This window comes from Protopterus annectens, chromosome 6.part0 (genome assembly GCF_019279795.1).
Source record: "Protopterus annectens isolate FY-2018-M chromosome 6.part0, PAN1.0, whole genome shotgun sequence".
Taxonomy (NCBI): Eukaryota; Metazoa; Chordata; order Ceratodontiformes; family Protopteridae; genus Protopterus; species Protopterus annectens.
The window spans coordinates 1,112,140,838-1,112,166,675 of NC_056737.1; the positions used below are offsets into that span (position 1 = coordinate 1,112,140,838).

A 25,838-nucleotide genomic window follows, 5' to 3' on the forward strand; every position below is an offset into this window, starting at 1 on the left:
TTGGTCAGTGCCATTTCATGTTTTTATTATCTTACGCACTCTATATGAGTGCTCGTATTATTGACCCTGGGGCTGAGACAGAAATTGTCAAAAACTGACCAGAGTTCCACCCCTCTTAACAAATTCAGTAAAATAAATATATGAATGAATATATAAATCTCCACTGTCAAAAATAATGGAAAATATATTCAGATTCAACTTCTTCAATGCTTCCTAAAGGATCAGCTCCTAAACCCTACGCAACATGACTTCTGTCCAGTCCACAGCACAACTGCTTTAATAATCTTTATGGAAACCATCAACAACATCACAGACAATGGAAAACTGTGACACAGTCTCTCACAGCAAGCTTCTGTAACAAATGTCCTTTCTTGGCCTATCACATCTGTGGTTCAACAGCTTTTTGTCTGACAAATACCAGATCACTAAATAGCATGACACTTTCTCTCTTTACTGGCCTATTACCACATACATTCCTCAAGGCTCTATTCTTGACCCTATCCTACACATCTTATTAATATTTTCATCCACAATCGTTACACCTCTTCTAGCATGCTTTTCTAATACAATGTGCAGGTGACTCTACCCTTATATCCATCCATCCATCCATCCATCCATCCATCCATCCATCCATCCACCCAAAACCCCTTTTTCCCATTTTTGCACATGGGGTCAGGGTGTCACTTCAACAGTGACAATCATCTACAGCCAAGGTTCACACCTCCGCGTGACTAGCCCTGCCACGGTTGTTTTTTATGCCACACATTCATATACGCACTTATACCTATGGACAATTTACAGTGTCCATTCCACCTACTACATGTCTTTGGAATGTGGGAGGAAACCAGAGCACCCAGAGGAAACCCACACAAACATGGGAAGGATATTCAGACTCCTCACAGAAGCACCCCACCTGAGAATTGAACCGAGGAAACCTCTTGCTGTGAGGTGACAATGCTATCTGCTGCATCACTGTGATTCTCCCCTTATATGTTCTTCTGATAATCTAATCCATCTCCAAAAAATGACACAAGAAGCCTTCAGTTCAAAAGAAAACAGGCTTAGTAATTTCTAACTATTAGCCAGTCCCTAAAAAACTAAACTACTCATAGTTTTCTATAAAATAAATACCCAAGGCAAAAACTAAATTTAGAATCATTTCCTTGAGTAATACAGTAATAGAAATAGTCTCACACACTAAAGTATTGGGCCTGTGTGTAGACAGCTTAAAATGTGATCTACACATTTAAAATAGTATTAGTAAAACACTAAAAGCTAAGAATGCTATACACATCAAAAATTACCTCACTAATTTCTCAAAAGCAGCTCTATCTACCTCCTACCTCTTGCTTTCACTTTTACATGGTGCACCTATCCTCACAAGTCTTCAGGCTTCCATAATTAAAAAAAAAACTAGAACAATGGTAAATCAACATTGCAAAATTTGCAGCTAATAAATCCTATCAAACTCATCACTTTTGCACATTCAGCTATTAAATTGACTTGAACTACCCCATCTCCTGACATAAGCTACTCATAACTCATAACTTTATACATAAACATTTACTTGTAATTAAATAACTACAATGAAAATATACTTTGTAACTGTTTCCCAGTAGGACAAGAAACATACTGTTTGTATCACGGTGTGAAAGGCAGGATTTACTGTGTCATATTCTATTAGCCATTTAGTCAGTGCTTTGTTATAACAGAACAAGGTCCCTAAGACTGAGGAGGTTGAAAACAGTTGGCTGATATCATGTACACTGGCTCTGATACAAGGTCCGTGATGTACGTAACCCAGCACGTAACCTGTCTGTATATTACTGCAAGGCTGTTATAATGACCAGTTAAGTCCTAAAACCCTTATGACGTTCTCACCACCACAGCAAGCTCAGCCTGATTAGTTTGGTGACACCCATTACCTGTTCTTCTAGTTTGGAAAAGGCAGTTTCCATAAAATAATGTTTGCTGAACTCTGTAACGTATGAAGCTCACTGTATTCCTGTAACATGAATACCAGTCTAACAGTCGCTCCAGATGGACAGAAGCGCAAAGTTTCTTATTGTCGAAACACAGAAGCTAAATCTGTTTAGTGGGCTGACATTTCATAAACTGATGGTATAACAGAGGTATTAGCATAAATAGAGCTTGACATTTTCAAACAAGTGCTCATTGACATCCTTTACAATATAAAGCTTTCATCTATAATATTATATCAAAATTCTTCTTGAACCTACAGTCATAAAATCAGAATTTATACTGTACTTGAACTAAAAATACATAAATATCACATGGGTAAATTAAACAGGTATTTAAGTTTTGCTTGGTAGCTCCGTGTTGGTGGTTTTCATAAATGTTACAGCTGTTAGTATTAATAAAATATAGCAAATGTGGCACCAAAACAAAAGAAACTCTGTAAAAACACAGACTAAAAGACTCTGAACTAGGTTAGTTCACATTCTATTCATGTGCCTTGAGTCTCTGAGATGTACTCAGCAACCCCAAGTCTCAGTGTCAAACCCTAAGAGTTACTGGTAGGATTTATACACTTTGTAACATGGTAGTTTGCACTGTATATAATATACAGCATGGACCCATAGTCATAACAAATGATGTATGCTGCACATGGGCTCTGATAATCTTTCACCTGCAAACCATAATTCTATAGGAATTAGAAGTTCTGGGGCTCCAGGATATAATTGTTTTCTGTAAAGCTTCTTATCCTGAGTTAAATATATTACTTACAAACATCATATTCATTTATTTCCCTTTCATATATAATGAAACTGAAAAATATGGCCTCTAATGCTTGAAGAATATTAATCGTGTTTGTGACTCCCTTGTACCATAGAGCTATACAACAATGTGCTGTGACATTTGACCTATACTGCAGCAGTTTTTGAAATACTGGAATTTTATATAGACATTGCCATTCCATATTCAAAAATTGCCATTTTATATACCTTAATGTTGTGTCTTTAAAGAAGCAGAAACAAACCAGCCCATGGTGTACAATGGAATTCTAATCATACTGTCTGTTTTGTAGGTCAGAAAAGCTATAGCTTTGGCTTACAGGGGAAAATCGAGTAACGAGATCTGCTATTTTTCTGAGGAAGGATGGGGAATGTCAGTGACTGCTGCTGAGACAAGTTTGAAAGCCAGTCCAGGATAGGCATATGGACATTTGTCTGTCACAAAGAAAAAGAGAATGTAGAGAAATGTGTACATCCCCCCTCCCCTGTCATGTCACTATTGGATACTTTTGTTGTGTCTTTCAGCTTTTCCCTAATGATTGGCAGTAGATTTTTACATGCCGAGTTGCCAGCCCTGGGTCACAACCTTCAATGAAGGTATGCCCATTCACGCATGTCTCCACACAGAAGACACTTTAGCTGAGAATCGAACAGGATAACGTCTTACTGTGAGGCGACAATGCTACCGCAGCACCACCACCGCAGTTTCACTATTGGATACTAAGGTGGGCAAAGAAGGAAATATAAAGATCTTGGGTATGGATGAAAGCCCCCTCCTTCAAGACATTATCACCCCCATCCCACAGGTACTACCAGCAGAACATCATATAACTATTAGTATTAGAATATGGCAAAGCGTGGGTTGGCCGTTGTTCTCTGTTATACATTTAAGGGTGTGTGGACCTAAGCAGATAACCATTCCAGTAAGTCTAAGTTCTTTGGAAACCTCTGTGTGGACAAATGTTTTTTTTTTTTTTTTTTTATTTCATGGGGAAGGCAGGTGGTGGACCTGTGTAAAACAGAAAAATCAGACATGGCATTTGCTGAGGACAAATCAGTTCTTCCAATGAAGAATTTAAAAATTAAAGTCAGAGGCTAAACAAGGCAGATGAAGTTACTAAATTGGAAAATTAAATATTCTGAGATTGTCCAAGAGTTAATAAACTATAGGCACATTGTGATATAATATCGCAGACCACTTTCTTTCTGCATAAATATGCACTATCATGCTTCTCGGACATTAAGCCTGAAAAATGAAAAGGACGGCTTCTGTCAGTCCAGGCGAAATACGATGACAGTAATATACATCCGTAAAGAGGTAGATGCCATAATACATTATAAACCAGCCTTGTGTTTCTGTGCAACAGAAAATCATCAGTGTGGCAGCATAAAACTGCGTTTTAATTTATTTAATCTCCATGCAGTTCTTCCAGATGAACAGCTCTGAATATTCTGATGTGACTGCAGCAAAGGCAGTCAGATCTTTCTTTTTTTTTTGCCTGTTATTTTACAGCAAAGGAAAATTTTACAGAGGACTGGAAGAAGTGTGGTTTAAACTCAGTGAAGGTACACTACAAGGGAAGTACAGAAAATAATAATTTGTGACGAACTTAAATAATGAGAAAAAATGAAAAATGTTATGCCTTGCAGTATACCCACTTCTGTGGGACTGCAAATAAATAAATAATTAAATTAAATTAAATTAAATGAATAAATTAATTAATAAATGTCTCCTTCATAATGTGAATCATATTCAAATCGAGGCTTACATGTCACTATTGTGGTAGCATTGAATTGCTTCACTGAGGTGAACAATGTTTAATAAAAAGATAAAATAATTAAATAATTAAATTATGTCTTTGTATAGTACATATCCCTAGAAAAAGATGGACCCATTTTATCTGGAAGAACTTAATTCTGACGAGTTTAACCTAAATTGCCCATAAAGTGTGATGTCAGATTAGGATCATATATCCCACCTAGTCTGAGATTTTTTTTAAATCACAAATATGCTTCTCACTCTCTTACAATGTACCTCTTCTACCTCCATCCACCTCAAAAAGGTGGCCATATCCCATATGCTTGGTCCTGGTATTCTTTAATTTGTTATTTATATTTGTTATTTGTATTGACTACTACCTGTTGAAGATCATGTCAATCATTCACCACCGTCTCAGTGAAATAACACTTACTAATATCTCCATGATTACCAGTCTCTGAAGCTTAACTTATCTTTTAATTTTCATACCAGCCTGGACTCTTTGAATTTCTTCAAACCACAGGAGAGTTTCTGTCGCAGTTTCCTCTGCCTTCTTTGTTGATAGCAATACATCTTAAACTCAGAGAGTCTTTAGAACTCTGGAACGTATCATTCACAGTTATTATTAACTTCTGTTGCAGTATTCCCGTCAGGCCCATAATTATGGTGAGAAGGTATCCTGATCTGCGTACATTGCCTGGATAGAATCCTACTAGCTGGATAAAATGAAGGAGAATGTCTCAATCATTCTCTAGTAGTGATGCTTCCTTCAATATGCACTGGAACTACATCCACTGCTCCCATAAATCAAGGGATATATATAGCATCTCATTGTAACATGCATTATGGATGCAGATTTTGTAATAAATTCAGCAGCACCACTGCTACTGAGTCCCAAAAATTTGATGAACTGCATTTTTATATGGGCAGTACAGTTAAGGCAAAAGGTAAAGAAACTGCATTGGTTTCTTGTTTAGGGTTATGTCTTTGTATTTGTGTGAATAGCTCTGCCTAATAATAAAAACAAAATAAGGTATCCTTGCAGTCCACTGCAGTGTTTTATTGTTTTAAGTGGTGTTCAGTGTATTCTGTGGTTTGTGGACTGCAAGGATACCTAATTTTGTTTTTTATTATGGGTCGGAATTTTGGGTATCGTTTTGTCTATTTTTTGTCTGAATGGCTCTGGCCGACTTTCATAGCATTTCCGGGCCGTTGAGATGTGGGTTGTCTCTTATACGCCAATGGCAGCAACTTCAGACTAGATTCTGTTAAGTAGAATGATGGAGGACAGCCCCTTTCATGAGGTGTGAAGGCTTTGCCCTCAGAGGAAATTTGTTTTAAGTTTTCTATGTAAGAGAAGTTTTCATTGAGATGACCTTCACCCATTTTACTTCTGCTTTTGTTTCTTTTTTCTAATGTGGTTGTAGTGTGCTGTTTGCCAAGTTACATTTAGAAGTTACCATATGGATGCTTTAGATCTGGGTAAAGCAGTGGATATAGTCCATCTGAATTTCAAGAAGGATTTTAATATGAAACTATGCAGAAGACTGTTGGCTAATTTCAGCAGGTTGGTGGTTAAATTTAATATTGCGGCTTAGATGGGAAAATGTCATTTGTGCCAAAAAACATGGTGCTCTAAACTTTTACAGTGTGATGTTCACAAATCAGGTGTGGAATCAAAAATCAGTATGACACACTTTGGATAAATAAATGCTGAAAACATAATATCCCACAGAGACTAGTTATCATTCTGGGCTTAAAATGTTTTCATTCCTTTCAAGATTAACACATATGATAATCTTAAACTTGCAACATACTTTCAGCAAAAAAATTCCAGTGTTTAGAGTGTAGCTTTTTGATTTGGTTGTAATAAACACAGTCTGCGGAAAGAAAGAGGACTCCTTAATACCACAGGTTCTACCTGAGAAGACTGAAAAGTCACAATGTCGATTCTGACAAGACAAAAAACAAAATTGCTGAAACCTCACATGAACGAACACCTGGAACACTGACGAACAAACCCCGGGTAAGTAACTACTTGTCTTTCATGGTGAACTTTGCCCTTTCCCCATTGCAGTGCGATCTTGGAGTTGGCATATTTAGTTAGAGGGGGTGTGGGAGTCGCAGCCCCCTACATGGGGGGGGGGTTAATTTGCTTTGGTATACAGTTTTTTTGTTGTTCCGGACATGTGGTTACTTACCCAGAGTTTGTTTGTTGTTTTTCCAGATGTTTGTTAATGTGAGGTTTTGGCAACTTCGCCTTGGTCTTGTCGGAGTCAACATTTTGGCTTTTCAGTCTTATCAAGTACACCCATACCACATGGGGAAATAATGAGTGCTATACTTAAATTAGTGACATGACAAAGGGAAACACATATGCAAGTGTGATATTGTGGGTGTTACTTGATGTTTGTGAAGTTTACATGGTAAGTGCAAGTTGTCTTGCATACTTCACAAGGTCATTCTGATTCATAGATCCCTACTGGGACTGCCAGTGTGTGTTATATGCAGCGAAGGTTGGCAGACCATATGCAAATGTGGTACTGCATGAGAGGGATCTATGCAAATTATCTTCCTGGCATGCTGCCCAGTTACAGTACTTGCATGGTTTAGGATTGGGAGGGGTTGGCATAGTGGTTATGATCTTTACCTCAAAGATACAGGGTTTGATCCTGACCTCTTGTTATTAGCTAGGTTTGTAATAGTCTGCAGATTAATAACTTATTATTTACCTATGATTCACAGATATACAAACTACATAAAAGTTACAAATTTGAATAAAAAGCGTATAATTAAAAAAAGTTAGGGTGATATCACAGCCAAGGAGGGTGACCTAGAACTTATTATTGGCCAGAATGTGGCAAGATAGCTATAAACCTCTGATTCTAGAGGAGGAATATGGACTCCATATTAATCATGGAACAGCACAGTAATTCATCGTTTGTGCATTAACACTAGAGAGGTAACATGAAACTTTCCAAGTATGGCCTACATGTCCTTTGTAGAGCTGGAGAAGAGATATGACTGCATACTCGGGTATTGTTCACAGTAAGATCTACAACAACAGGACCCTGGGCTTCTCCTGCATACCTTTTGGTCCCATGTATTTGCTGAATAACAACTGTGTCTAAGTTCTCAGCATTAAGTGAGATACATTCAAGTTAGCCATAACAGTGCCATAGCAGTCCTCTCAAGAGTGTATACCACCTATCCTTTAGTTAGAGATTTTTATTAACAAAATATCAAGGCATAGCCATGGTTTACAGATTAACCAGTTTGAGGATGTTAAGGTTGCATATTTGTTGTTTGCAGACAATGGTTTTCTTTTGGTGTCAGGTGACTAATCGTTAGGATGAAGAGTTTGGGATGAAAGTCAGCATTTGAAAATTTTATCTCCTGAAAAAGAGTCTATTGCTCCTTGCAGGTGACAGGGAAGGGAGAGGCTATGCCAAATGAAGGAGGTACGCTTTTTTTTTTACCTGGTTCATGACAGAGAGCACTGGAACACTGACCAGTGGTAAGGTGCAGTATGGTCAACGATGCAGATGCTGTACTGGAATTTACTGGTGAGACAACAGCCGAGCTTAAGTTTACCAGTCACTGTAAAAATAACATTTTCAACTTCTAAAACAAAGCAAAACTATGCTCAAAACAGCCATTTTTGTACCTCCAAAGTTATCTAATAGAAAAAAAATGAGACAGAGATGCCAGTTGTACAATATTGAGAAAGATGCTCTACAATTTCTCTAGAAGAAATCAGTACTTTGGTGGTTTAGTATTAAGCTTTTTTTAAAGATAAGCCAAAATCAATATTTTTTTAATTTTTATCATATGGTAAGTCAGTGGGAGTCATTAGTGTGTTTTCCATATTATCAGAGAAACTGTGGTTTCTAATATCCTAGTAATTATTTTGTGAGTTTCCTACCTGCCAGTCTGAGATTACTGAACACATCCATTAAAAGTATCTGTGAAGAATCTGACCACTTCTGTGCCAGCAGTTTCGATCAAAAAGATGACTCTTTTTGTTGGTCCCTAAAGGTTACAAATATGTTCTAAGTAAGGTATCACATTGTATAGTTTTTTGGACATTTTATTAATATTTATATGATGAACATTAAGGGCCAGATTCCAAAAGAGTTGCTCTCAGTGTAAGTTTGCCATGATTTGGGCCAGATTCAATAAAGCCTACACTAAGAGTACACGCTATGTATTCAAAAACATTCTTATCACATGTCTTGTGCTTTCTAGTCACTCAGAAAGATTATACTCAGTGGTAACCTTTAGAAGTCCTGTCAGTATTTAAAACTGCAAGAATATCAGTAGGAAAACTAAAATTAGGATGAAGAAGGTTGTGAGTTATGTCTGTGTTGTGGGTTTATTGGTAACGGTGTACACTTACTGTAGGCATTATTGAATCACCGGGTTGCTCTCAGCGTAAGTGACCTACTTTGGTGTAAGGTCTATCTATAAAAATGGACCAAACCTGAACAGACAAACCATGAAACTAAAAACAAAAAAACAAAATGTTGTTGCGTCTTTCGGCTTTTCCCGGTTAGGGGTTGCCACAGCGGAACTCCGGTCCGCTAATGATTGGCAGTAGATTTTTACGTGCCGAGTTGCCAGCCCTAATGCACAACCTTCAATGAAGGTACGCCCATTCATGCATGTCTCCACACAGAAGACGCTCTAGCTGAGAATCGAACAGGACAACGTCTTACTGTGAGGCGACAACACTACCGTAGCACCACCACCGCATATGAAACTAAAAACAAAACTCTAAAAATCAATCTATAAAAAGGTTTCAACTAAGGACAAGATTCCAAAACACCTGCTCGCAGCCTGCTCTCAGTGTAATTGGCCCCTTATATTATGAGCAAATCTTTTGGAATTGTGCCCTTAGTTTTTAAGAATCATAGCTAAAATATTGGAAATTAAATACGAATAATTTCTAGAAAGTCATTTTCTATTACCTTAAGAGCTAAAAAAGTTTTGTCTGTTGTTCTGTTTTTGAAAGTATTACACTATTTACATTTAGAGGAGTTAAGAGTACAAATTTGCAATACTGAATATATACTTTATTCTAGATTTTTTTTTGTATTCCGAGTGCGTTGTCAATGGAATTTGTCTGTGCTGTCTAAAAGTGAAAACAAGCATTGTTGATCGTCTTATAAGAAGATGTCAGTTAGAAGAGAAGAAGACTTAGCCAAAAACCAACAGGCTCTTTAAGTTTCACTTCTAATTTTTTGTGAGGTTTCCACCACAGGTATTAAATACAGATGTTTAGATGAATAGTATGGGATTCGGGAATCAAATATTTTAAATATTACCTAGCCTAACAATGGAGAGCATATAGATTCATAGATTGTTACTAGGTTAACAACTCAGGGGGCCTTTATAAGCCTAGCCAAGTTTTCTTGAAAGAATAATTACATCCTCTATCCAGATAGGACAATAATGGCATTTATAAGCTACCTCTGTCCATAAGGGTCATGGTTGCCAGGCCCAATGTAAATTTCCCATTCCCCATCCACTGGTCCAGGTTGCATTTAAACTGGGTGATAGCCGAACTCAACTTCACATGGATGGGAAGCCTGTTCCATAGGAGGGGCAGTCTCTGGGACACATATCTGTCTCTAGCATGTTCTGTTTAAATCATTGACAAAATTCAGGTCCCTACACTTTGTATTTCTGGTACTGTTTGATTTATGAATCTGTAGCAGATTCATAAGTGTGGAGTTTGCAGATGCCTTGTAAGCCAGGCATAGCTCACCCCTCAGCAATCTATAGGAGACTGAGTAGAGGGAGAATCTCTCAGCTGCTATGATTTAGGCATAGTGCTATCATTCTGACCCTCAGATTTTGCCTTACTCCTCCTAGAGTTTTGGACATTCCTCAGAAGGAGTCTTGTTAATGGATACATACCTTAAAAATAACTATGTAGAATCTAGTATATAAAGATCTTCTATTGTGATATTAAGAAAATGTTTCTGTTTTTGTCCCCCTGTATGCTTTTTAATGCTCAGAGGTTGAGAAGTGTGGCACAAAGTCATAAAGCTCCTACTGCTCTCAGATGACTCTTGTTCAGCTAACAGCATTGGTGCTGGAGGGACTGGGTGGTGGCAGATGGGAGTGAGTGGCAGATGGACGTTCACCCATCCTGGAGTGAGGGGCATATGTATGTTCACTAATCCTGGAGTGGCAGATGGATGTATATCCATCCTGGAGTGAGGAGAAGATAAATGTTCACCCATCCTGAAGTGAGGGGCAAATGGACGTTCACCCATCCTGAAGTGAGTGGCAGATGGACTTTCACCCATCCTGGAGTGAGGAGCAGATGGACTTTCACCCATCCTGGAGTGAGGGGCAGATGGACTTTCACTCATCCTGGAGTGAGTGGCAGATGGACTTTCACCCATCCTGGAGTGAGGGGCAGATGGACTTTCACCCATCCTGGAGTGAGGGGGCAGATGGACTTTCACTCATCCTGGAGTGAGTGGCAGATGGACTTTCACCCATCCTGGAGTGAGGGGCAGATGGACTTTCACCCATCCTGGAGTGAGGGGCAGATGGACTTTCACCCATCCTGGAGTGAGGGGCAGATGGACTTTCACCCATCCTGGAGTGAGGGGCAGATGGACTTTCACTCATCGTGGAGTGAGGGGCAGATGGACTTTCACTCATCTTGGAGTGAGTGGCAGATGGACTTTCACCCATCCTGGAGTGAGGGGCAGATGGACTTTCACCCATCCTGGAGTAAGGGGCAGATGGACTTTCACTCATCTTGGAGTGAGGGGCAGATGGACTTTCGCCCATCCTGGAGTGAGGGGCAGATGAATGTTCTGCCATCCTGAAGTGAGTCAGCATGGCTCACTGCAATAGCAACATGAAGAGCCTGGCAAGCTGCATGCTGATTGGTTGGGGGGCTGAGTAAGCACATGAAGAGCCTGGCAAGCTGCATGCTGATTGGTTGGGGGAGTTGAGTAAGCAAAGAAGTAAACATGCACCTCTTTAAGGCAGAGCTTGGAAGGTGACTATTGGGATGGTAAGTCAGAGCATACCCACTCACTGACACTGGACAATGGCATGATGCTGTACCAATGTCCACTATTTGGAGGTAGACTGGGTAGAGCCTGACAAACCCATGAACATGGAAAAGTTTTAGTGGTTACTCATGGTCAGCTCTGGGCAGTTAAAAAAAAAACATTTTGAGTATTGTAGGAATTTTAAGGTATACGGGGGGGTTATTCTGTACTCTCACTGTTTGGAAATTATTGCAACTGTGAATATATTGATGGTTTGGGTCATGACATATTCCACTGGATTGGGTCCTCTAAAGTCATACTCTTCTAATGGTAGTATCAAATGCACCCATGATATATGGGGAAAGCTAGAGAAACATTTTTTTTCAGTTTTCTGGTTTTGGACAGTAATGATACTAACTCATCCGTTATGAAATAAATCCCCTGGGGGGAGAGATAACATTGTTATTATATTCATTGAATAATTAAGTGATTAAGGGCATCTTTGCCCTGATAGTAAAGCTTGATTCATAGGTTCATAGGTTCATAGGTAGGTACTAGGCTATTGGCCCTAGGGCTTATATAAGCCTAGCCAAAGTTACCCTGGCTTTCGCCACCCAAGAAAATTATTTTCCTGTGCCACTGTCGAGCAGAGCCACAGAAGTGATCCCCAGGGTGAATTTCCTATCTCCCATCCAATCATCAAGATTTTTCTTGAAGAGTGCTAATGAGGAGCTTTGTTTGATATAGATAGGTAGTTTGTTCCAGAGTATTGGAAGTCTCTGGGACAGGAATCTATCCCTCCAGCATGTTCTGTTTATTGTGGTGATGAGGTTTAGGTCCCTAGAGTGTGTAGCTCATAGGGATTGGGATTTTTTTAAGTGGAGCATGTCTAAAAGCTCTGGGTTTGACATAGTTTTATGTGTGGCAATTGTTCATATCTTCTTATGGATTCTGTAAGATCTTTGTGATGTCATTTATCTAAGTTCTGTATCCTTTCCATGTATGGATATTTGATGTGATATACTAATAATGGAGATAATGCCAATGAGTTTGAGTTTTGAACTTTAACCCCACAACCCATTATGACTTTGAAATATTCAACATTTTGCAGTAAGTCTTGGGTTTCCTTATTGTACTAGGAACTTATCAGCGTAAAAGTAAAATTTGTTTTTAGGAAATTTTCGATTAAGGAAATGAATTATATCATGGTTTCAAATGACATCTAGGAAATGTACCATAGAAATATGCAGTCGGAAGCAAAGGTCATCCTGACTTACCTCACTGGGTTCTACAAATCATGCCAAGTTCTGTTATTAATGCCCTGGTACACTAATATATTATGGCATCAACATTCAGATAAGTTAGTCAGCTGAACTGGGAAATTACATTTCCCCAAAGCTTCATAAATAAAGTTGAAAATCCCTTTTGGATATCTACTGGTTGCAACTTGACTTCATATTATTTTGTAATTGAACAATCAGACGGTTACAATTTGTTTTAATTGTGAAATTTGCCTGACCAAAATGAAAGCATATAGAGTTGTAAGAGTACCTGCTTTACTCCCTACATTAGATAGTAATTGTCAATATCTGTCAATTTTTAAGGACATATTTAACTGCAACGTGGGGCTGCATTTAGTAACTAAATCAGTCATGTCCAGATTTTTGCATATTACTGCTGTTTCCACTTGGTTTTGATAAATGAGTGAAACTCAAATCAACTTAGTGGTATGTTGTGCTAAGTGCAGTAAATAAGGCACTATTTGTGTTTTAAATGTAGTCAAAAACACAACTGGAATCTAGTCAGGGCTAGGAGTTTTATCATTTTAAAGCATATTTATTGCAGATTCCAGAATATTTAAGCTGGAAGAGAATTATATTAAAACACAGATGGTGAAGGTTGGTATGTTCCATAAATCTGTGAAATATGTGAGTTTTGATAATTATTTTAATTATATGGCTTTGCAAAGTAATTGTAAAAAGTTTTATTAATGGGAACTGCAGTGGAAGTGTTTTATTATTCTCCAAAATGCTAGAAATAAATGTCTTACAATCCAAATTAGTATTAAGTTGTTTCATCGCTATGCTTCACAGTGAGCCTGCATTGTGAGATCCATATCCTTGATTACAATTTGTTAGTTACTTTAGATGTTGTTATGGTATGGCAGTGCATTTCATTTTGGTTTACTGCCATAAATCTCAACTCTTGGCAAAATTAATGTCTGGTAAATATATAATTCTAGTTGATTCTTTACTTGCATTCCCCTTTCAGACTGTGTTCTAGTTGATTCTTTACTTGCATTCCCTTTTCAGACCGTGTTCTAGTTGATTCTTTACTTGCATTCCCCTTTCAGACCGTGTTCTAGTTGATTCTTTACTTGCATTCCCCTTTCAGACCATGCTCTAGTTGATATTTTACTTGCATTCCCTTTCCAGACCATGTTCTAGTTGATTCTTTACTTGCATTCCCTTTTCAGACCGTGTTCTAGTTGATTCTTTACTTGCATTCCCATTTCAGACCATGCTGTAGTTGATTCTTTACTTGCATTCCCTTTTCAGACTGTGCTCTAGTTGATTCTTTACTTGCATTCCCTTTTCAGGCCATGTTCTAGTTGATTCTTTACTTGCATTCCCTTTTCAGACCTTGTTCTAGTTGATTCTTTACTTGCATTCCCCTTTCAGGCCATGTTCTAGTTGATTCTTTACTTGCATTCCCTTTTCAGACTGTGTTCTAGTTGATTCTTTACTTGCATTCCCTTTTCAGACCATGTTCTAGTTGATTCTTTACTTGCATTCCCTTTTCAGACCGTGTTCTAGTTGATTCTTTACTTGCATTCCCCTTTCAGACCATGCTGTAGTTGATTCTTTACTTGCATTCCCTTTTCAGACTGTGTTCTAGTTGATTCTTTACTTGCATTCCCTTTTCAGGCCATGTTCTAGTTGATTCTTTACTTGCATTCCCTTTTCAGACCATGTTCTAGTTGATTCTTTACTTGCATTCCCTTTTCAGACCGTGTTCTAGTTGATTCTTTACTTGCATTCCCCTTTCAGACCGGGTTCTAGTTGATTCTTTACTTGCATTCCCCTTTCAGACCATGTTCTAGTTGATTCTTTACTTGCATTCCCCTTTCAGACCATGTTCTAATTGATTCTTTACTTGCATTCCCCTTTCAGACCATGCTCTAGTTGATATTTTACTTGCATTCCCTTTTCAGACCATGTTCTAGTTGATTCTTTACTTGCATTCCCTTTTCAGACCGTGTTCTAGTTGATTCTTTACTTGCATTCCCTTTTCAGACCATGTTCTAGTTGATTCTTTACTTGCATTCCCTTTTCAGACCGTGTTCTAGTTGATTCTTTACTTGCATTCCCCTTTCAGGCCATGTTCTAGTTGATTCTTTACTTGCATTCCCTTTTCAGACCGTGTTCTAGTTGATTCTTTACTTGCATTCCCTTTTCAGACCATGTTCTAGTTGGATTCTTTACTTGCATTCCCTTTTCAGACCGTGTTCTAGTTGATTCTTTTAAACACAAAAACGGAGGATGCAAGGCAAACCAGTAATCCAAACAAAGCACCCTGAACCACTGCTAGGTAGGCAAACAAATTTATTAAGCCAAACAGTTCACTCAATTACACAATAACGCTGAAGTAAATACCATACGTTTTCGTCCACAACTTCATCAGAATACCAGTACATTCCATTAAATCCATTTATATACTCAACAAACTTTCAAATCAGCCAATAGAAACACTCAACATATACATTTAATCAATACATACTTTAAAAATGTATTAAAATGAACTGTTCGGCTTAATAAATTTGTTTGCCTACCTAGCAGTGGTTCAGGGTGCTTTGTTTGGATTTCTAGTTGATTCTTTACTTGCATTCCCTTTTCAGACCGTGTTCTAGTTGATTCTTTACTTGCATTCCCTTTTCAGACCGTGTTCTAGATGTTTATTTACTTGCATTCCCTTTTTAGACCGTGTTCTAGTTGTTTGTTTACTTGCATTCCCTTTTCAGACCGTGTTCTTGTTGATTCTTTACTTGCTTTCTGTTTTCAAATCCTCTTTTGTATGTTCCTAGGTAATGAGGTTTTCTGCCCTCAGCTGCGATCTTCAGACTATACACTGTGCATCCATGGGAGTACACCTTTTGTAGAGACCTCATTACATGGAATTTGCACAGGCTGTCACAATGAATGCACAATGCTGTAACTCTTCTGAAGCTTAGAAATGCTTTGCAAAACTGCAGTAAAAGAACTTGTAGCATACAAAGTTTGGTAGATGGCTTGTTGTTAGCTCTGCACACTTTTTGAAATATCTGTTTAAAAGCTGTTAGCTAGAATATCTGACAGAATTTTCCCATTTTTCTTTGCCATATGAATGCTTGACGGTTTAGCATGGTGGCTTACAGTAATCAGCTGGTAATGAGATTAGCCATGGGTTTGATTCCTCTCTGGTCCCTGTGTGTGTGTATCTACTGTATGACACAGAGAAAATCACTAAACCAGACATTATCTGGGACTGCCTCTGAAAAGAGTCAATTGTATCTAGCTGATGTCCGTAATTAACAATTAAAAAATTGATAAAATATATGTCTCACTTTACTGAGCAGTGGTAGTAGAATCATTGCACCTGGAATGGTGTAGCAGCTTGGATGCTGCCTACAGTTTTGGCCAGTGCCGTCTATTTTTTTATTTCTGTTTTTTGTTGTTGTTGTTGCAAATTCAGTTTGTAGAAGTTTGCTTGTTAAATGTGTACATTAAGCTCTTTGCTTTCTGTTGAAAGGTATTGGACTTTTGATAGTGGCTTATGATCCATGTGTCATTATGGGATCTTTGAAAATTGTTCCTCCATTTTTCGAAATGAATGACACTCTGTCACTTAACCTGTTTAAGGGATATTCTACACTTTGCTGCATGAACTCCTTCACCTTCTCCCTTGTCCTTCCACTTTTTTGTGACCCTGTCACATTTCCCCAATATTTTTATCTTCTGGTTTCTACAACGATGGCTCCAGCTATTCTGATCAGAACCTTTCCCTCTGTCCCAGACACCCTTCTGATGGAGACTTTTGTACTCCTTCCAGCAATATCCCTCTTCCTCTGTGGTAGCCAGAACAGCAAACATCACTCAAATTGTTATCTGATCAGGGCCTGGCAAAATGGTAGGTTTATTTATTTATTTATTTTTGCTCCTTGAGTCTGTCCCCAAGAAGATACAGTCCATCATTCTGTTTGCTGCTGTGCTGCTCATGCCCTCTAACTCTGCTTTTGTTGTCCACTCTAGATGTTATGAATACCAAGGACCTTTTCCTGCTCTGTCACAGTCACTTCCACTCATTTCATGTGATACTTCACAGCCACTTCCACTCATTCCACGTGATACTTCACGGCCACTCACTCCATGTGATACTTCACAGTCACTCATTCCACGTGATACTTTACAGTCACTCATTCCATGTGATACTTCACAGACCCTCATTCCATGTGATACTTCACAGCCCCTCATTCCATGTGATACTTCACAGTCACTCATTCTACGTGATACTTCACAGTCACTCATTCCATGTGATACTTCACTGCCACTTCCACTCATTCCATTTGATACTTCACAGCCATTTCCACTCATTCCATGTGATACTTCACAATCACTCATTCCATGTGATACCTCACAGCGAATTCTACTCTTTCCATGTGATACTTAACAGCCACTTCCACTCATTCTATGTGATACTTCAAAGCCACTCATTCCATGTGATACTTCACAATCACTCATTCCACATGATACTTCACAGTCACTCATTCCATGTGATACTTCATACCAGGCTTCTAGCAGCCAGACTGCAGTACTTTGCATTTGGCTGCATTAAACATTAACTGCCTTCTGTCTGTACATCCCGGTGTCCATGCACTACTCTCCGCACTCTACTCTCCCTCTGTTAGGAAGAAGGTATTAGTAAGGTAATGTGTAGGGTTGAGTTTATACTGGTACTGTTAGGAAGAGGGTTTTAATAAGGTGATGTGTTGGGTTGAATTTATACTGGTACTGTTAGGAAGAAGGTTTTAATAAGGTGATGTGTAGGGTTGAGTTTATACTGGTACTGTTAGGAAGAGGGTTTTAATAAGGTGATGTGTAGGGTTGAGTTTATACTGGTACTGTTAGGAAGAGGGTTTTAATAAGGTGATGTGTAGGGTTGAGTTTATACTGGTACTATTAGGAAGAGAGTTTTAATAAGGTGATGTGTAGGGTTGAGTTTATACTGGTACTATTAGGAAGAGGGTTTTAGTAAGGTAATGTGTAGGGTTGAGTTTATATTGGTACTGTTAGAAAAAGGGTTTTAGTAAGGTAATGTGTAGGGTTGAGTTTGTACTGGTACTGTTAGGAAGAGGGTTTTAATGAAGTAATGTGTAGGGTTGAGTTTATGCTAGTACTGTTAGGAAGAGGGTTTTAATAAGGTGATGTGTTGGGTTGAGTTTATACTGGTACTGTTAGGAAGAAGGTTTTGGTAAGGTAATGTGTAGGGTTGAGTTTATACTGGTACTGTTAGGAAGAGGGTTTTAATAAGGTGATGTGTTGGGTTGAGTTTATACTGGTACTGTTAGGAAGAAGGTAATTTGTAGGGTTGAGTTTATACTGGTACTGTTAGGAAGAAGGTTTTGGTAAGGTAATGTGTAGGGTTGAGTTTATACTGGTACTGTTAGGAAGAGGGTTTTAATAAGGTGATGTGTCGGGTTGAGTTTATACTGGTACTGTTAGGAAGAAGGTTTTAGTAAGGTAATTTGTAGGGTTGAGTTTATACTGGCACTGTTAGGAAGAGGGTTTTAATAAGGTGATGTGTAGGGTTGAGTTTATACTGATACTATTAGGAAGAAGGTTTTAATAAGGTGATGTGTAGGGTTGAGTTTATACTGGTACTATTAGGAAGAGAGTTTTAATAAGGTGATGTGTATAGTTGAGTTTATATTGGTACTATTAGGAAGAGGGTTTTAGTAAGGTAATGTGTACTGTTAGAAAGAGGGTTTTAGTAAGGTGATGTGTAGGGTTGAGTTTATACTGGTACTGTTAGGAAGAGGGTTTTAGTAAGGTAATGTGTAGGGTTGAGTTTATGCTAGAACTGTTAGGAAGAGGGTTTTAGTAAGGTAATGTCTAGGGTTGAGTTTATACTGGTAATGTTAGGAAGAGGGTTTTAGTAAGGTAATGTGTAGGGTTGAGTTTATACTGATACTGTTAGGAAGAGAGTTTTAATAAGGTAATGTGTATGGTTGGGTTTAGGGGCTTGTGCATGTTTAGGTTTAGCACTCATGAGTAAGGATGTGTGGGTAGCTGACTACATTGGTTTAGGAAAGCTTATAGAAATCTGCCCTCAAACAGTACTTCAAGGTGACCATTTCCTTGATCACCAGGTAAAAAATACATCTTAAAAAAAGCTGGAGCAAGTCCTCTACACCTCTTTCATAACCATGGAGAAATGCAGAGTACTAACTTTATATATAGGACTGCTGAGTAGCCAGAACTCTTTATACAGGACTGCTTCATTCCATTCTTCATGGCACAATATCTAATATTAGAAGAATAGGAAGGGATTTAATGAAATTTCTCCTGTTGAGTTGTCTCTCCATAAGATGAATGGCTTCCATGAAGAAACCCTGAGAATTAGATTGGGGGATTAACCACTGTAACACTTATAGAGCTAGATACATACAATTCAGAACCAAGTATGTAACACTTTGCAATTTAAAGGTTAGCTGAAATCAGGAAACAGACAACCTTGCACTTCAACAAATCTAGGACACTTATTTTGGAGAGAACCTCCTTGTAGGTAGCCATGTTCGGTGTCAGGCACCTGTTACAAATGGCAGATTTTGTTTTTCAATCTTTGCAATTTGTTTAACTTCTCCATGTCTTTTGGGTTTCTAATACCATAACAGGAATGGACCTCATTCCTAAGTCAAAGTATGATTAAAGTTCATTAAATTAGTATTGTTTCAATCTTTGATAATAGCCAAAAGTGCTCTTCTCAGCACCCGCAATGTGCCCAGAACTGACTCTTTCTGCAATTCATATGGAGTTGCATGTATCAGTAGCATATCTAGATAAGAATGTAAATTCTTTTTTATGAGACCCATTACTCCTACTACTACTGGAACTGTCTGGGCATCCTTCCACATTGACCTCATTCCTGCCTGCAGATCCTGGTAATTTATGACTTTGTGTCTCTGTACGTACGTAAGATAGTGTAATCACTGGGTGTGGCGATCTCAATGATCAAGGCCATTTTTGTCTTCTTTTCATGGACTCCTGTATCTGTTTTTTCCATCTATTTTTGACTTGTTGGTAGTGGGTGATGTCATGTGATATAACCTTCGTCATTATCTATAATGCTTTCTGGCTCACGTTTCCAGTGATTCTCATCTATTTCAATGTTATGTTTGCACAATCCCCAGTGCAACAGTCTTACTACACTATAATGCTTTTCAGTGTACATGTCCTCTGCCATGTGTGTATCACACCAGTCAACAAGATGAACGACTGTTTCCAGTTCTGTTTTACAGATCCTGCATACATCTGTTTCTCCCACATGTTCAATGGACTTTGTAAACCAATGCATATGTAGTCTACTATCTTGGGCCACTAATATTAACTTTTCATCTTTTGGTTTAACTTCACCTCACTATAACCATTCCTGCATCAGATCCTGATTGAAATTAGGTTGTTCCATGAGTTTTTTGTACTAACTATATTTATGCCTTTTTCCAAATTTCTTTTCTTCTCATCTGATCCTCACTGTATTCTTTCTTTTGTTTTTGGCACATTTAGTTGCTGCTTGATTTTTGTTTACTTTTTTTTTTTTAATTTATTTTTTATTTTACATTTGTTGCCTGGGATAGTCCGACTGGATGCATGTCCATTTTCAGAGGAGGCCCGGGGAGAAAATCTCCAAGGGTAAGCAGATACAGCATTACATAATACCAGCATTACATATTGCAAACAGACTATTTACAGAGATTACATAAGTAAGCAAGTTAAACAAGTTCCACAGGTTAGAGTTAATCCTGAGCGCAAGTCAGGATTAAATTAAATTACACAGTAAACTGGTTAACATATTTTTACACATTCTAGAGAGAGTTAGCCAGGCTTGATACATTGACATAGCCAGTTAAGTGACAAATGTTGTTTGAGTCTAGTTTTAAATTGACCTAAGGTGGAAAGTAAGGTAATATCAGCTGGAAGAGAGTTCCAGGATCTACTTATAGAGTTTGCAAAGAGAGCGTCACTGGCTGTGTTATTAATTTTGCTAGTCTGAATTAGTAGTTTGTTAGAGGATCGAAGTGGTCCAGGATTGTTATAGGGGGTGATAATATTTTTAAGTGCAGGAGTATTGTCCGGATTATAGAGGATTTTATAGGCCATAATCAGTTTGTTATACTGGATTAGACTGGGTAGTTCAAGCCACCCAAGCTGATTTTGATTGATGCAATGATGTGTCCTAAAAGGCAGCCCAGTGGCAAACCTGGCAATGTGGTTGTAGCAAATTGAGAGTTTGTTAAGGACAGTCTTGTTTAAATTCGAGAGTAGAGGGGATGCATACAGAAGGGTTGAAAGAAGGTGAGAGCGAGCTATGGCAATTTGGAGGGGTTAGGAAGGCTTTTATTCTGTAAAGTGACCCTAGTTTTTTATTGATGGTTTTGATAGTTTGGTTAACATGTAGGTCGAATTTTAGATTATTGTCTATGATGACACCTAATAGTTTTGTAGAGGGGTCAGTGGAGATTATTGTGCCATCATTTGAATTTATGGTAAAGGTGAAAGCAGTAGACATACGTGTTGGTGAAAATAACAGCATTTTCGTTTTTTTGGGATTTAGGATCAGACGATGTTCAGAAAGCCAGCTTTCTATTGTATTAAAGGTGGTCTGGGTAGCTAACCATAACTCTACTGGAGATGTGGCCGAGCAAATCAGAGTAGAGTTATCAGCATATTGGATACAGCTGACTTTTGGGATGACAGTATAAAGGTCATTAATGAAGATTGAGAACAGCAAGGGCCCTAGTATAGAGCCTTGCGGTACTCCAAGGGTGTTAGGTAGAAGGTTAGAGAGTTTGTTCTGCCAGAGGACAACCTGCTGTCAACCATTCAGGTAGGATTGAAACCATTGAAGGGCTCTAGTATCTAAACAGAATGTTTGCAGGGTGTGAATTAAAAGTTGGTGATCAACCATATTGAATGCCTTGGAAAGATCCAAGAAGAGGGCTGAGGATATATAATTATTGTTGTGATTATGGTTTATGGTGTTGATAAAGGCTAGGAGGGCTGAAGTAGTGCTGTGATGAGGACGGAAGCCATGCTGAGTGTCTGCCATAAGGTGATTCTGGATTAGGTGGTGCATGAGTTGTCTATGAATACATTTTTCCATAATCTTTGCAAGTGGAGAGAGTATAGCTATTGGCCTATAATTGGAGAATTCAGTAGAGCTGCCTCCTTTGTGAAGTGGGATTACATAGGATATTTTCCAGATGGTGAGAATTTTAGCTTCTACTATGGTTCGATTGATTAGTATTGAGACGGGGTAAGCAATAGCATCAGCTGATTTTTGTAGGTACTCGGCAGGGAGTTGATCAACAGAAAGTGTAGTGGGTTTTAATTTTTTGATCAAGGTATGGATAAGTGAAGTGGCTACTGGTTGGAAGCTGAATGCGAGTAGGTTTCTAGGGGTGCTACTTTCAGGACCAGGGGAGCTAGGAGGTAGTTGGCTAGCTAGGGCTTGATTTGGTTTGATTTACTTCCACTTTGGTTTCCAGTCCTGCTTGACACTGATATGGTTCTGGAAAACTAAGAAGGGAAGTCATCTTAGATTTGTTCTCTTCATGTTTTAAAACTTTCACTATGTTTAGACCTAGTGAGGTCAGCAGATATGTATGCAGTCTTACAACTGCAGATCTATACATGTAATCAAATTCACAGAGGCCCATATATCTTTCAGAATGAGGAATATATAGTCTTGGTATACACACTGATTGTTGTATATAATTTGATTTTCCTATCCAATTGATCCAGTACCTTTTGGGTCGAGTCATCACCCTAAAACTGTAAAAACAGGAAGAGAAAACTGATTTATAGCTTGGACTTTGATCCTTGATATCAGAGCTGTTTTTGATATTAATTTTGGTCTTCTAAAATATTTCTTACTGAGTTCTATTTGCATTTGTTCTGTTTTATTGTCGATCATAGGTTCATAGGTTCATAGGTAGGTACTAGGCTATCTGCCCGAGGGCATTTATAAGCCTAGCCAGAGTGTGTCAGCTTTCGCCGCCCCATTGATTAATTAACTGAGCCTCTGTCAAGAAGAGCCAATGAAGTGATTCCAGGGGTGTATTTTCTGTTACCCATCCACTCGTCAAGGTTTCTCTTGAAGAGTGTTAGTGAGGGGCTCTGCCTAATGTAGTTAGGAATTTTGTTCCAAAGCATGGGGAGTCTCTGTGACAGGAATCTATCCCTCCAGCATGTTCTATTTATTGTTGTGGTGAGGTTTAGCTCACTAGAGCGAGTGGCTTGCAGTAACTTGGATTTCTTTAGGTGGAGCATGCCCATCAATTCTGCGTTGGACAGGGCTTTGTAAGTCAGGCAGAGATCACCTCTGAGTAAGCGATATGCCACTGAGTACAGCTGGAGTTTTTCCAGTCAGGCTGCATAGGACATATGTTTGAGACCAGTAATCCTCTTGGTGAGGTACTTTTGTGGTTTTTCCAGCTGTTGAAAGTGTCTTGTGAGGTACATACCAAATGGGGCATTGTACTCTATGATGAGTCTGATGACTGACAAGTAGAGGGGCACTATAACCTCTTTATTTCTAGATGCAAACCCTTTAGTAATTAGATGGGCTACATAGAAGGATTTCCTAACTACTTTGGCACTATGATTGTCAAAGGAGAGATTACTATCTACCTGGGTCCCCAGATCTCTTATTACCTCTTCTGTATTAAGGGGACTGCCACCTTTGTGGTAATTTATGTGTGTTTTTTTTCCCCAAACAGGATGATTATGCATTTTTTGGCATTTAGCTTGAGACCATGACTTTGACACCAGGTGTCCATCTCAGTAAGTCCCTTTTGGAGAATGTCCGTGTCAGCCGGAGAGTCAGTTATGGCTCCCAGTTTGCAGTCATCGGCGAACTTGGTTAGCCATAGTCCTCCAGTGTTTTCCTGTACTTCTGAGAAGTATATGCTGAACAGTAGGGGTCCCAGGACAGAGCCTTGTGGGACACCACTTGTGACTGGTTTAGAGTCAGACCTGGAGCCCGCTATTCTTACTGTGTGAGTTCTGTCTGTAAGCCAGTTGGCAACCCATCTCGTGATGTAGGGGTTTATGTTCAGGCTGGTGAGTTTTTCTATAATTCCCGAGCGGGGAATGGTGTCAAAAGCCTTGGTGAGGTCAAGGTAGGCTGTGTGAACCATCTTCCCTTCATCTATGGCCTTGGTGACTGTCTCGAAGAAGTCAACCAGGTTTAGTAGGCATGATCTGCCCTTAACAAAGTTGAACTGGGTCGGGTCAAGTGTTTGGAGGTTCCCAAACAACTTTGTTAATGAGTTCCATGATGATGCGCTCCATAGCCTTGCAGACCAGGCTAGTCAGATTTATGGGGCGATAGTTACCAGAGTCAGTTGTGGCACCTCCTTTATGAAGTGGAATAACCATTGCTGTGCACCATTCTATGGGCACGTAGCCTGTGGACAGCCTGAGGTTGAACAGTGTGTTTAGGCGGGGGGTTAGTTTGTTCTGTAGTTCATGCAAGATGCAGCCCGGGACACCATCTGGCCGCATTGACACTGTGCTTTTGGCTTTTGAAGGGGCGGTTTTCACCTGTGCATCTGTGATTTCTGGGGCACTACACTTTTCCGGTATTGTTGTGGGCCCTTTTGGGGGTGAGAGGGGGGTGAAGTTTGCACTGACTCTATCTGCCAGGATGTTGGCAATATCAGTAGGTACAGTATATTTTTTGCTATTTTGCACTAGCTCAGAGCATGTCTGCAATTTGCCACTTAAATTCTTGACATAGCTAAAGAAGGCTTTGTGGTTATCTTTTGAATCCTTGGCTATTTTTCTTTCGAAGTTAGCCTTGGATTATTTTATAAGGGACCTTAGTTTCTTACTGATACTGATCAGGGATGTCTTTCCTTCTTGGGATTTGCTTTTTTTCTGAACTAGTTTCCTCCTTCTATTGTATAGCCTGTTTATGGCAGGGGTCCACCAGACTGGTTTCCTTCTCTTAGGGGAGTGAGTCTTGGTTTTTCTAGGGATGGCACAATCCATGCATCCTTGTAGGTGCTCCTAGAGTGCATTTGTAAAGGTTTCTGCATCTTGGATAGCATTATCCTTTAGCGTGGGGGCTGTGAAACTTACCGCCTCTGTCTTAAGTAAGGTGAAGTTTGCTTTAGAAAAGTTTTTCACTGTGGTTTCCTTGGTTGGGGTGGTGGTGTGAACATCCAGAGTGTATTAGTTTATGGTCTGATCTAACCAGTGACGGGTTGACCTCTGGTGCCGAACACCTGTCGCCCATGTTGGTGATGACCAGGTCCAATATGTTTTCACCTCTAGTAGGGGAGTTTACCAGCTGATCCAGGGCATTTGAGTTGATAAATTCCAGGAAGCACTGGACCTGGGAGCTTGTACTTGAGTAGTTTTCCCAGTTAACGGTAGGGTAATTGAAGTCGCCCAATATCAGGGTGTTCGGTAGGACCTTCATGTTTTCCAGTGTCTCCAGAAAGGCGGAGTGGTGGTCCTGGGTCATGAAGAGTGATCTGTAGCAGGCCACAATTTGCATTGCAGATTTGCCCGATGTTAGTTGCACATGGATGATCTCAGAGGTATTATGCTGCGCCACTAACCTGGAGGTGTAGGTATCCCTGATGAATATGGATAAGCCCTTTCCTTTTGTGTTTTGGTCCATGTTCTGTGGCCGAAATGTGTGGTATGAGTTGTAGCCCAGTAGTGCTGAGGTGCTTTGTGGAGCCTTGAACCATGTTTCAGTTACTGCACAGATGTCAACGTTCTCCATACTGAGGAGTGCTTCGAGCACATGCATTTTGAGATTTAAACTCCTGGCATTGAGTAGCATAACCCTAATTTTTTTTATTTGTGCTGTTTACAGAGGTGGGTTTGACTTTTGAGCCTTGCCTAAAAAAGGCACTATGGGGGCAGCAAGAGCCTTGGCCAGTATTCGAAAGCCTAGGGGTGACAGGTGCAAGCCGTCTCTTGTGAAGCAATGAGGCTTGTTGAGCATGTCGTCCCAGGCTGACAGACA

At 39.3% G+C, this 25,838-nt stretch overlaps 1 protein-coding gene across 1 annotated transcript in view; it reads left to right on the forward strand.

The window, feature by feature from the left end:
* VSX2 (visual system homeobox 2) overlaps window positions 1–25,838 on the forward strand; it is a 211,331-nt gene that overhangs the window by 48,634 nt on the left and 136,859 nt on the right. The window lies entirely within an intron of this gene.